The sequence below is a fragment of the Abramis brama genome, assembly GCF_963993115.1.
Source record: "Abramis brama genome assembly, contig: SCAFFOLD_47, whole genome shotgun sequence".
Lineage (NCBI taxonomy): Eukaryota > Metazoa > Chordata > Actinopteri > Cypriniformes > Leuciscidae > Abramis > Abramis brama.
Genome location: NW_028155925.1, coordinates 190,487 through 199,165, shown reverse-complemented (window position 1 = coordinate 199,165; position 8,679 = coordinate 190,487). Strand labels below are relative to the sequence as shown.

At 38.0% G+C, this 8,679-nt stretch overlaps 1 long non-coding RNA gene across 1 annotated transcript; it reads right to left on the bottom strand.

The window, feature by feature from the left end:
* Positions 1-5,360: 5,360 nt before the first annotated feature.
* On the bottom strand, positions 5,361-8,382 carry LOC311077268. The gene is made up of 4 exons (XR_014604839.1): positions 8,247-8,382; positions 7,899-8,104; positions 5,893-5,941; positions 5,361-5,794 (listed from the first exon to the last, which is right to left on the bottom strand). It is a non-coding gene; the product is annotated as an uncharacterized lncRNA (long non-coding RNA).
* Positions 8,383-8,679: the final 297 nt, after the last annotated feature.

The window sequence follows — 8,679 nt, the reverse complement described above, 5'->3', positions numbered from 1 at the left end:
ACGGATACCGTGTGCTCCTAATGTACTCAACAGTGAGTTCGATATAAAACATCAATTATCCATCAACTCTATCTCTCTTATGACTCAAATATGAAATAAAATAATTTTAAAAGAACAATTTTGACCTTAAAGAGAAATAAAATCATCTCTGACAACATTTTATTTCTGTTTGACCGGAGAGAGATTTTCCACCTACCATTCTCCTCGACAGCTTGCCTGAGACTGAGGAGAAATCCCTTTCTTTAGATGCACTTAATACATTATATTTAGTGAATATCTTAGTATTAATCTACAACATGAACAAACATTTTGGCACAATTCATTACAAATTTATTTTACCCGTTACATCTGGATGTTTTACTTGCCTGTTTTTATTTTTGAAAAATATGCATAAACGCAGTACAATAAATAATGCCATGATATAAAAAAAATAAATAAAAAATTACATTAAAAAATAAAATGTAGGGGTCATCACTATGTCATAATGCAAAAAATGCATTTATTATTATTATTATTATAATTATTATTCATTTTGGTTTTTAGGGTAAATTATAACCTGGACACTCTTTCTATTAATTTCTCTCACTCTTTCTATTAATTTTTCTCACTCTTTCTATTAATTTCTTTCTATTAATTTCTCTCACTCTATTAATTTGGGTCTGGATCTGTATATTCAGTTAAGTCTAGTTGGGCTTTTTCTTCAGCGTGGCGTAGTCAACATGTGACGTCTTAGGTTGCATCGCCAATGATTATTTGTGTGTGTTTCAAGGTTCAAGGAGTCTTTATTATCCCCGAAGGTTAATTTGTTATGCAGCAGCATGTGACAAGTAACACACAGATTATACAAAACAGCAACCATACAATCAGTAAAAAACAAAATAAATACATACTACACAGAAGTCCACAACTCACATTGACTTATTAAAACAACTATAGCAGCAGAGTTTTTATGTCTATTTGTCCTGCATTTAGGCAGACTGAATTTGCGGCCCGACGGCAACAAAATGAAGCAGCTGTTCATGGCGAGACTTGGGTCAGCCAGGACTGATTGTGCCTTCCTGAGGGTCCTTGTCTCATATACAGAATTTAAGTCAGTCAGAGAGTTGTGGGAAATTTTGCCACACACATTAACTATATATTGCAGCCTATTCTTGTTCTTAAGCGTAAGGGGCCCAAACCAACTCACAAGGGCAAAAGAAAGAATGGATTCAATAAAACAACAAAACATCCTCATGAAAGTCTTATCGACATTAAAATTGCAAAGTTTACGATAAAAAAACATGCGTTGATGTGATTTCTTGTGGCTCGAAGGTGAGTTTGTCATCGATTATAATACCAAGGTATTTATATTGCTTCACCACCTCTATAGCTTGATCATTAATAAGGGTAGAAGAGAGGGTGGGGGGGGGGGGTTCTTTATAAAAATCGATCAACATTTCTTTCGTTTTTTCCACGTTAATGTTAATAAAAGACGACTTCCACCACTCTGTAAAATCATTTAAAACAGCGCCATGCTCAGGGTCCTTGTGTGTCAGCAGCGACACTATTACCGAGTCGTCAGCAAACTTAATGATATGACGCCTAGTGTGCTGGCTTTGGCATGCTTTGTATATAAAATAAATAAGATCGTGGAGAGGACGCAGCCCTGGGGGGAAACAGTGGAGGAAAAGAGGACATCGGATAAAATATTATTCACTCTCACGCGTTGAGACCAGTTAGTTAAAAACTTCATCAACCAACAGATAAGACAAGGATTGATATTAAGGTACTCTTTAAAATCCCTGCTAAAATATGTGGTTGGATGCAATTAAAAGCTGAAGAAAAGTCAATAAAAAGCAGCCGCACAAAGATGTGTATAGATCAGGTTAAAAAGAGTACATGCTGCGTCTTCCACTCCGCAGTTCGGTCTGTAGGCAAATTGAAACGGATCTAGTAGATCCTGGGCAGAGTTCAAAAGTTCGTCCTTCACAAACTTCTCTAACGTCTTCATAGTGAGGGACGTGAGCGCCACAGGCCTAAAGTCAGGAGCTTTATTTTTAGGCACCGGGACAATAATTGAGTCTTTCCAAATGCGAGGAACAGTGTGGAGATGTATGGACATTTTGGAAATAAAACAAAAAATGTCTACCAGCTGTTCAGCACAGATCTTTAATATACGGCCTCCAATGCCATCTGGGCCGGGACTTTTCCTTTCCTTTATACCTCTGAAGAGTGTCAGGACCTTGTTTCTGTCAACCTGGACTTTACCTTGCCCAGAGGCAACGTTATTAAAAACTGACAGCTCCTCACTAAAATCATGAATATTAAAACAATTATAAAAAGTGTTCAGGTCATTTGAGAGGGCAAGGTCTGACTTGCCATTTAGGGAAATCGGACACTTCTTAGACTGCATCCCCATCATGGCCCATCAGTTACCTGTGCTCAGCATGTTCTCAACTTTGTCCTTATAATTAAGTTTTGCAAGCTTGAGTTCCTTTTTAGCTTGTTTTTGAAGTACTTTGTATTGAGTCATGTTACCTTGATTGAAACTAATATTTCGATGATTAATTATCACACCTGCAAACTTGTCGCTTTTTGGCGACAATCGCCGTTTTCTTGGTCAATTGGGTCATTTACGTGAATCGCGTAGAACCAGAAAGTTTCTGGGGGGGTTACTGTTACTCACAGTAACATGCCATGCAGGCTAGAATTGCGAAACATTATTGGATAATTCTTATAATTTATATTTCTCTGGGCCAATCGGATTCTTAGCACTTTTTCTCTTGGCCAATCGGAATCTTAGCACTTGCATCAGAAGCACACAGCGTCAACTGAGCTCGCCATTGGATGAGACGCCTGGCTACCGTGCGAGTCTAATGGAAACTCACGCATGAATTTTCCTGCATTGAACTTGTTTTAGCGCCTGCCAAAGTTAAATTTTGTCCCGCCAAAGTCTTATTTGATCGGTGAGTAATGTAGATGAACTGCTGCGCTTGTGACAGGGCGCATGTTTAACTGAGAGAGAGAGAGAGAGAGAGAGAGAGAGAGAGAGAGAGAGAGAGAGAGAGAGAGAGAGAGAGAGAGAGAGAGAGAGAGAGAGAGAGAGAGAGAGAGAGAGAGAGAGAGAGAGAGAGAGAGAGAGAGAGAGAGAGAGAGAGAGAGAGAGAGAGAGAGAGAGAGAGAGAGAGAGAGAGAGAGAGAGAGCGCGAGCGCGAGCGCACTCTCTCTCTTCGGAGCCAGGCGAAAGTGTAAACAAGACTTCACCGTCTCCAAACTAAGCGCTGTCTTGCTCTCTCTCCCTCGCACATATTAATCAAAATAAATCGACACGGTGGTAAAAGGTCGGAACACCAAAGTTTCATGTAGAGCATTCGGAGATTTTTTTTCCTGAATTACCGCTGGTGTGAATTGTGCTAAATAAGTTGCCTTATCTTCTCTGAAAAGCGTTCCGGACATTCAGCTGACATAAAACAACACTTTAATTAAACGAAAAAAACTATCCAGTGATGAAATGTTTTCTGTGTTGACACAAATCTTGGATGTCCACATGTCCTAACTGCTGGGATAATCACAACGCGCACGACACGTCCGATTCGCGAACTAATGACTCATTTGAACCGATTAATTTTAATGAATGGTTAAAACAACTGATCTTTCCAGTGAACAGTGAACTCAGGAGACGCCTGAATCGGTGTATAACTAATCAGTAACACTTTACAATAAGGTTCTATTTATTACATAAATTACATAAAAAGTACAGTTTGCTTACTCAAGCTTAAGCTTTAAAATAAATAAAACCACTTGTGTTTTTTGAAAAGTATATGACTACATTCTTCCACACAGTGCTATCAAGAATCTTAGCTGTGCAGAATGTAGGATTTGTAAGCACCTTTGACGGATCCTTAACAGAGGTCCAAACTTTTGGTCCGTTGTGTTGCGCAGGTGACATATTGATAAAAGTTACACAGGGACTTCCCTGGTTTACAGTTATTAAAATCGGCCATGGTGAAATCCCCTGAAGACGCTGCACGCACTTCGCCATTGCCTGAGTTGCTAAATCTGCATTAGCCTTCGGGTGAATGTAAAGAAGTGTGACGAATATCTGTGGGAATTCCCTGAGTAGATAAAAGGGGCGCAAAGACAGACAAAAGTTCTATATCAGAGGTACACAATGTTTCTCTGATGATCACCGTATTTCACCATTTCTTATTTATATAAAGACATAAGCTAGGGTGACCATACCTCCTCTTTAACCAGGACATGTCTGGCCAGGATTTCGAGATTGCCCAAAATGTCCGGGATTATGCTTTTGCTTTCTACAGTCACCATTCATTATGTTTACATTGTTACATTATTTGGCACTGACACATACGTGTCAGCTTTGCAGGTCATGCATTCTGCTTCACACGGATCCCGACCGAGACGAAACGCACATCAACCGATCACTTGTTTAGCGTTCATGTAAACACTACATTCAGATTCACCAATCGGAATTAATTCAGTCCTATTGAATCAAAAGGTGTGCATGTAAACAAAATGAATGGCGATGATAGAAAGCAAAAAATGAATCCCGGATATTTTGGGCGATCTCAAAATCCCGGCCGGACATGTCCTGGAAAAAGAGGACATATGGTCACCCTACATAAGCCTCCACCGAGTGATTTTCCCGTCACTGTGGAGTCTCTGTCAAGATGGACAGGTTCCCCAAACCCAGCTCAAGATCAGATAGTGGATCCTGTTCTTTAAGCCATGTCTCTGTCAAAGCAAGGAGACAGGCATTTCTATATTCCGTAAGGAACTTTACTTTTGCCTGGAGCTCGTCCACTTTATTACGAAGAGACTGGACGTTGGCGAGGATGATTGAAGGAAGAGGTATCCGACGATGGGCTTGTCGCTTCAGTCTTTGCCGTACGCCACCGCGTCTCCCCCTTTTCCTTACTCCAATGATTATCGGTGTGCGTTTACACTTGCTTTAGACACCAGTCATGCTGATGGTGTTCCCCATAGCAAATCATATAGTTGGAAATGATGCAACATTTACTTTAATTACAAGTTTGATTTTTGTATTAAAAAGTTTTGGCGCCTCTGCAGGACAAGACACAGATCGTTTTAAAGCTTCACAGTCATAAACAGCAAAGTAATGATCAGTGATGCAAACACAATTCAAATCTGCTGTAGATCAGCTTTAGACATATACAATATTTTAGTTGAATTCAGTTCAGTGTTGATTCAGTTCGGTTCAATAATGTGTAAAGATCATCAATTATAGTTCAATAGTTCAAATCAGCTCTGGAGAAAACAGTGATGGCATCATCAGCTCAGTCCGGGTCTCGTCCAATAGTGTCATAAGCTCTGAATATACAAGTATACTATACAAAACATTTCAGCATTGCAGATCAAATATATTTACATTTACACATTTGGCAGACACTTTTATCCAAAGTGATTTACATTGCATTTCAATCTACACATTTACATTCTTATCAGTTCTTGCTTTCCCTGGGAATCGAACCCATGACCTTGGCGTTGCAAGCGCTAACACTCTGTTTGAGGAAAGCATATTAACACACACAACCAGCAGTTTCTGTCAGGTTACAATCAAGATTACTGTAAAACACAGATTCAGGTCAGATGTGTTCAGGAAAGCATGTCCTATATTCATGCAGTCCAAACATGTTCTATATAAATATAAAATCCATTCATACACATTCATCTTATATACAGTAACAGTGTCTGAATCATGAACTTATTATTTGTTGAGAAAGGAACATGATGGAGAATATTTATCAGGCTAGATGAATCACACTGCTGCTTTCTGAAAGGAGAAACACAGAAATATAACACAAAGATCAATATAACATCAGATTTCTGCTTCAGTTTCTCTCTATTTCTCTGTATTTGTGTGTGTCTCACCTTTTCTGTGTCTCTAAAACATCACAATGAATTGGTGAAACATGAGAAACTGTGAATGAAGAACACAAACATCAGATTATTCATACTCAAACAGCGATAATTAATAAATCAGTGTCACTGATGGAAAGATCTGCCAAAAGCTTACAGTTGTGGATATACATTTACTTACAAGTTCCAGAATCTACAAAATTTGAGTATTTTTAACAAACTTAATAAGAAATACGCAGGGGTGATTTTATATTTTTGTGTGCCTCAGTCCCCAATGAGGGTAGGCTATGATAAAAAAAAAAAAAAGTAACATTTTAGTTTATGGTCTAATTTTAACCTGCATATTAGCATATGGGAGAGTTTTATAATCCCTGAGGTCCCGAATGTGAGGTAGTCAGGGAGTTAGGGGGTTCCCCAAGAAAATGTAGATTTTTCTGATCTACATATGTGCATTTTAAGATGTTTTTGAAGGCCCCCAAAAACTGGCTAACAATAGCTTTCAAACAAAGATTTAAACCATGTCAGGGGGACGAAGATTATTTCTCTCCGTCACTCTCTTTTTCTCTTTGTTTTTCTCTTGCTCTGTCTCTTCCTCTTAAAGGGATAGTTCACTTTGAAATTAATTTTTGATATGTTTTAGCTTACCTCAAGGGCATCCAAGATGTAGGTGTCTTTGTTTCCACAGTAGTTTCAATTTTGATATTTTTAGGTCAAACCGTTCTTGTCTGTCAGTCATATAATGCAGGTCGATGGTCACTGTCTCAAAGAGCATGCACAAAGTCCAAATTAAAACAATTCCCCATCGTCCAAATGAAACAATTCCCCATCATAAGTACACATTGATGGCCTAAGACACGAAACGAGCGGTTTGTGTGAGAAAACGAACAGTATTTATATCGTTGTTACCTCTTGAACACAGCCGCGTCCAAATGATCTGACGGCGCGGGCGGGTATAGATGTATACACTAGATGTCGCCTTCGCTACTGCAGTTCATTGGAACAAAACCGTAGCCAAGGCGGCATCTATGTATATATATCTATACCCGCCAGCGCCGTCAGATCATTTGGACGTGTGCTGTTATCAAGAGATAACAACGATATAAATACTGTTCGTTTTCTCACACAAACCGCTCGTTTCGTGTCTTAGGCCATCAATGTGTACTTATGATGGGGAATTGTTTCATTTGGACGATGGGGAATTGTTTTAATTTGGACTTTGTGCATGCTCTTTGAGACAGTGACCATAGACCTGCATTATATGACTGACAGACAAGAACGGTTTGACCTAAAAATATCAAAATTGAAACTACTGTGGAAACAAAGACACCTACATCTTGGATGCCCTTGAGGTAAGCTAAAACATATCAAAAATTAATTTCAAAGTGAACTATCCCTTTAAAGCTGAGCTTTTTTAATTTACTGAAGCTACACATTGTATTATATTAATTCTCAATATGTACATATTCACTATTAATCTTCTTATGCCTAAAATGATGAAAATGGCTTTGTTAATGTTTTTTGTCCCTCACAATGACAGTAAACTAATTATTACATTATACGGAGTTCAAAAAAAGTTCAGTTCAAATGGCGAAATTATGACAAATTAAACAAATTTCATATGTTTTAAAGGGTGCTGAAGCGAACATGAATTAGTGTAGCCTACACTTGATCACACATGTTTAAGGGGAGGTAGGCAGAAGATGGACCCTAGAAAGTGCCTTTAGTGACGCCCATGAGAATAAGCATAACAGGCTTGATCTGAATTTCACGTAGGCTAATAAAATATGTTTTCTTAAAGTTTGGTGAAATAGACAAGAAACAAAAATTAACATCTTTTTAATTAAAAAACAAAAACAAAACAACAACACAAAACAAACTTATATGACCACAAAGTTGCTTGTTGATTATATACTGTGTAGTGAATTAAAAATCATAGTTTGAATTGATTTTACACATTCAGACACAGAGAAGATGAAAACTGTTGATGATGAATGATATTAAACATCATAAATACTCACAGTTTGGTTTTCCGCTATTAATGCTGTTTCGTCTGACTAGACTCAGCATCTTTTTCTGTTTTGGTTCATTAGATTGTAACGTTTTGTCATTTTTATTCCCCATTCTTCTCTTTCCCTCTCGTCCACATGTGTAATTATCCTGTAGTTTGTGAAGCTCAACACATGTTCATGCTGTAATTCCTCATATATTCTGACTTTGGTAATTTCTGTTCAAGAGAATACAGTAGTTCAGTTCAGAGTGAAGTTTGACATCAGTTAATGATTGTTGAGCAATACAGGTTTATATTTCAGTTTCACTATAATAGAGACATTAATGTCTGGATTTAAATTAATAAATTTTTTAATTACCATGTGATGAGCAGAAGAGAGGAAGCATATCCGGCAGATCTGAGAGATATAAACCACATATAACCCGTCAACACTGGCTCCTGCTGTAGTCTCTGATGCAGAATCAGTATCAGTCCTGCATGAGCTGATAAACACTGGAATAAATCTGTCACAGTCACAGTTAATCAGGCCACACACGCCCACATCAATACTTCCTGTTTTATAACTGACAGTGCTGAATCTGTTGCTTATTATCCTGCTTCTCTAATCTGTTTGTGAAATGAACTTATCATTATCTGCTCAGGCCATGATCACAAGTAAAATGCTGATCACACTCTTTACTGAACAACACAACATTAAACTAAAAAGGCACTTAAAACAACAAATAAATCTCTATATTTCTCCTCTGCTCTTGCTTGTCTCCTAATAGCTTTCTAATAAACCTGATATTATA